Source organism: Cenococcum geophilum, assembly GCF_001692895.1.
Source record: "Cenococcum geophilum 1.58 unplaced genomic scaffold K441scaffold_41, whole genome shotgun sequence".
NCBI classification, from domain to species: Eukaryota; Fungi; Ascomycota; class Dothideomycetes; order Gloniales; family Gloniaceae; genus Cenococcum; species Cenococcum geophilum.
The window spans coordinates 1,187,402-1,193,147 of NW_027137599.1; positions in this window are offsets into that span (position 1 = coordinate 1,187,402).

Genomic DNA, 5,746 nt, shown 5'->3' on the forward strand with positions numbered 1-5,746 from the left:
AACTAGTCCTTAGCCTTTTTATATATATAGCATAGAATTAATAGGGCATTTTGCTAGAATTGTATACCTATTAATTGATTTATACTAGGAATATTATTCCTAGGGCTTTTAAGCCCTTTCTAAAAGCCTTCTAAGGCCTTTCTAAGTACCTAATTAAGGTCCTTAATTGCTACTATCTATAAGAATAAATCCTAAATGCCTAATCTAAAAAGCCACTATGCCTTATCCTTAGGAGTAGGATTAGTATCTATTGGCCCTCTAAGGGATGACTAACAAGAATGAAATCTAGACCCCTTAGTAAAGGTATAGGTAGGCATAAAAATAGGGGTAGGATAATAAGGTGTAGCTAAAGTAGAGATTATTAAACGCTTAATACTAATATTAGGTCTAAACTAATACTAATAAAGCTCTTAAAAAGTAAGCTTATAATTAATAAAGATACGCTTAAGCCTAGAATAAATAGAGATATTAGCTGGCTGGTATAGTCTAGAACCACTAAGACCTTACTATAGTAACTATTAGTTACCTATTCGCTAGGTAACTAAAGGGTAACCTACCTAATACTATTAGATAATCTGTATTCTCTAGAGGCGTAGACCGTGCACGAGTCACGTGTATTGTAAACCTCTTCATCTAAGCCCGAGGGCCCTAGGTCCAAGGTCAATGAACCTCAAGACAAGATCATTAATCAATTAACCCATTTCATCAATAAACAGCTTAATACGAGCTTCGTGACAGTTATAAGCCTAGTCCGCCAACACAAGAAGCTTTTCAGCTATTACTTAATCATTTGAAGAAATTCTACCTCATCGTCAGACTCTGACACCTCATCGTCACAAGACGACCCTGATTAAAATCCTACCTCAATTATCACAAGACGAGATTCCACGAGATTCTACGAGGTTCCACCTTAATCGTCAAAGGACGATCCTAACGACAAGGACGATCCTGACGATAAGGACGATTCTAATAATAAGGACGATCCTGTGACAAGGACGATCCTAACAATAAATTCCATCTCAATTCCCATCTACCTATTAGTTAAATGACTCCACCGATGTTAAGTTTATCTACTATAATCATCCTTAATAAGCTAGAAAACTGGGAGTAATAGATCTGGCAACTATAAGCCCTTATAGATAAACGAATTTAGGCCTACGTTAATCTAGACAATATAGTACCTTAATGAGGTTTACTATAAGAACCAGCCTATCCAGAAGTTATAGATTTTAATAAGAATGTAACCTTATATATATAGCTCTCAATAAATTAATAGAGGGCGTACGAGAATAGTAGACGATACTACGACTAAGATATAAAGTACTTCCTAAAATAGGAAGAGCATCTGCAATAGATACGCACCTAGATCACGTCCACAGTATTAATTTAGAAGAAGCTACTGCTTAACCCTTCCTTAACAGTTAAAGAATGGCTATCTTAACTAAAGGAGAACACCGAACCTATCTTGTTGTTTGTTAGGAAGAAAGTATAATACTAGTATATAGAAGCCCTTAAGGGGTTTAAACAGTTGTTAAAATTAAACTTATAGCTAGATTAATAGGAACATATAATAGTACTAAGAGAGAAGTATAAGATCCCTTAAATATCAGAAGGAATCTAGCTTTAAGATTTAGTAGACGTTATTTAACCTTTTAGCGACGCCTACTATGTAAAGTACACTACTAAGTTAAATAACCCTTAGAAGTTAAGATCTTCCAAATACCGCAGAGTAGTAAAGGAGCTGCAAGAAGGACTTATAAGACCCTTAAAGAAAACCAATACTATTATAAGAGGGAGTACCTTTAATGCAGACTTCGTAGAGTAAGCTATTAAGGATTACTCTAATACTACTAAAGGTTTAAAAAGAGGAGCCTTAGTACGTAATAGACGCTTAAAGAGAGCCAGAATACTAGTAGATAAGGAGACGTCCTATAAGAAGCTAACGCCTAAGTACTTAGCGTGCGGAATATAAGGACACTCCCTTAAGGACTGTTAGTGTTTATTTAAAGATAAGAGACCTATAGAAGTTATAATAGGAGATGCTCGCATTAATAGGGCACTAAAGAAGGTAGAAAAGAATAAGAATCTCGCTAACTAAGTTATAAAGATTAGATTTAAAGAATAAGAAGATAAGGCTTAATAATAATAGGATAAGAGCTAAGAAGTTAAGATTAAGGGAGAAGCTAATACAATATTCCTAGAATTGTATTATACTAGTTAACTCCATCTACTAAAGCTATTAACTATTCTTAACTTAGAAACCACTCTCTATATCTTTAATAACCTCTCTTGTTTTTATAATTTTAGGAAAGCTCTAAAATACAAATATGTTATTACCGGCAGCTTAGAAGTCCCTATACTAGGCTACGGCAATATTACTATCTAAGTCACAAAACCAGATAAGAGTAAAGAAATCCTATGTCTTAAGGACGTTGCCTTTTATACGGACTTTAATATAAACCTAGTGTTGTTCCATCTACTTTAAAAACAAGGGTACTACTAGGATAATAAAAGAGATAATAATCTTCTAGTTTAAAAGGATAATACAACCCTATATTAAATGGAAGAATGTTATAGACAATAGACTATTAAATATATCCAATTAGGAAGCTTAAAATCCGCATTTAATATTAGCCGTTTACCGCGCCGTTAACGGAAGCGTAGAGTATCGTTAAGAGACGTTTATCTAGATTTAAAAGGTGATGCACGACTATGGTATCTATGTCTAGGTCATTTAGGACCTATAAGCCTTTATTATCAAGGTCTTAACGCCTTAGAAGTTAAGCTTTAAGGCCTAAAGATAACGGAATGTTAATATTGCAGTCTCGCTAAAATTAAGCGTTAGGTTTTAAGAAGGTTCTTAAAATAGAAAATTAATAAACCCTATCTTAACCTTTATATTAACTAGACTGACCTTAAGGAAGTATATACTAGATTTGTATAAGTTATACTTATCCACAACACCTTCTTAGGAAGATCCTTTCCGTATTTTATATCGACGCACGGTAAGGAGAAGGAGATACTATAAGTACTTAAAGATTTTATCTAATGGATTCGTCTAAGGTATAACCTTAAAGTTAACACTATTAAATTAGACAACGAGCTAGGGAGAAGAAGAACCCTTAGATAGCTATAGATATAAGGGATTATATTTAAGCCTTTGGCGCTATATACTTAAGCATAGAACGGTACCGCCGAACGCTTAGGGGGTATAATTATTAAGAGAGTATAAGTAATGAAAATTGCTATTAATTTACTACACGACCTATAGAACGAGATAGTTAACTATGTAGTTTACCTTTAAGATTGAACGCCACGGGAAAGTAACGGTTGGAAATTGCTATATAAGAGGTTCTATACCTTCCTAGCTAATAGGAGATTAAGAAAGCCGTAACTAGCGCACTTAAAAGCCTATGGCTATAAAGCGTACGCGATAACGTTAGACGCCTAGCTAAAGAAGAAAAGGCTAAGTAAGCTAGATCCACGAGCTTATATTGGCTACCTCGTTGGCTATAACTCTACTAATATTTATAGGATCTAGATCCCATATAAGGGTATCGTTATCTCTACTAGGGACATTATCTTCAATAAAAAGACGTTCTTTAATGGCAAGTAAATAGATATCTTAAAGGACCTATACGCTAAATTAGACACGCTAATTAAGAAGATTTAACTTCCTAATACCCTGACTAAGAATAAGGTTCTTTTAAAAGATGATAAAGAAGTATTTAAACCGTTAATTTAAGAGGAAGATAATAACGTTAATAATAAGCCAGTTCAAACCTTTAATAAGTTAGCCGATCTTAAGCTTATAAGAGCTCTCGAAGATATATATTATACGCCACCTCCAATAAAAGAAGACAAAGAATCTCTATATACCTTTTACGTTGAGTATTCTATAAAGTTAGATATATAAAATACTAATTAAAACATTATTTAACGAATAGGAGACGGGTGTTATACTTAGGGGGTGTTTAACGACTTAGTCAAAAACTCGTTTAAGGAAGCCTATAATAATAGGTTTAAAGACTTTATTACTAAAAGGATTACTTTAGCCTATTATGGCGCCTTCTTAGTAGGAAGAAAGTTTAACCTTAATAGTCAACTTAATAATAGCAAGCTAAAATCAGGTAGAATACGCGATGTTAGATTATATAGGAAGAACCTACCTCTGCTACCTTAGTTAATTCGGGACCTTAATATATACCCTCTTTAAGATTAGTTCTAAGAGGCTTAACGAGCCCATCTCCAATCTTATTATTAAATGAGGTTGTTTTAAGAAACAGATAAGAAGTATATAAAGGGACAGTAGGTCCTTAGCTTAATGTAGGTGTTCGTCTATAAGACAGATAAGTATAGGTTTCTCTAAAAATATAAGGCACGCTTAGTAGTCTACGGAAATTAATAGGCCCTAGGAGATCTACCTACGAGAGCTACTATATTAGCTAGTACAACCTTCCGAACCCTTATGGCGATTACCGTAAAATTTAACCTAGAGATAATATAAATAGATGCAGTTAATGCGTTTGTTTATTGCGATCTTAATAAGGTCGTTTATATAAAGCTACTACTAGGGTTTAATAAAGGAAAGACAGATAAAGTACTACGCTTAAGAAAAGCCCTATACGGGCTACGACGATCACTACTATTATAGTAGAAGAATCTTATAAGCTCGTTAAACGAATTAGGGTTTAAAGAGGTACCTTAGGAGCCATGCGTTATGCTAAAAGGTGGAATAGTTATCTTCTTCTATGTTAATAATATTGTCTTCTACTACTAAAAGATAGATAAGAAGAAAGCTTAAAAAGCAATTAAGGAGCTAAGTAAGGAATACTAGATAAGTACCCTTAGCGAGCTAAAATGGTTCCTAGGAATCTATATACTACGCAATTGTAGCTAGAGGCTCCTATAGCTATCCTAGGAAGCCTATATAGAGAAGATAGCTAATTAGTATAAGATAGATCTTAAAGGGCGTCTTCCAGATACTCCTATAGCAAAATTAGAACTCCTCCCTACCAATTACTAATTAATCCGTTTGATGTGTCCGTCCCCTAATACAGACCTATTAGTCCGTCCTATATCCCTACTAGCCTCTACAATACTATATTAGAGAAAATTGGGTTCAGTACTCTATATAGCTACTATAACGCGTCTGGATATTGCCTTTGCAGTATTACGGCTAGTAAGGTTTAATTAGAACCTAAGCTAAAAGCATTATTAAGCGGTAGATAGAGTTATCTAGTACCTATATAGCATGAGAAGCAGAGCAATCTGCTATAGAGGAGATAAGGAAGGAATAAACGGTAGAGAAAGAGATAAAGGAATACGCGATAAAGGATAAGATAATAGAAGAGACGGTAGAAGCGAAGCGCAATTATTTATCTATGCTAGCGATGCATTATTTACGGACAACTTCGTTAATAGAAAGAGCTTATAAGGATATATTATAAAGCTATTTAGGGGGCTAATTACCTAGAGAGTAAATAAGTAGGGTATAGTTATAACGTTAAGTATAAAAGCCAAGTTGCTAGCCCTATCGCAGATAGTAAAGGAAGCTATCTTTATTAGTAGGCTGTTTAAAGTAATAACACTACGCCTAAATAAGCCCTTAATTATTAAATGCGATAACACCTAGACGCTCTAACTAATTATAGAAGATACAGCAAAGCTAATTATAAAGCTCCGATATATTAATATCCATTAATACTGGCTACGTTAGGAATACGCAAGGAGACAAGTATGATTT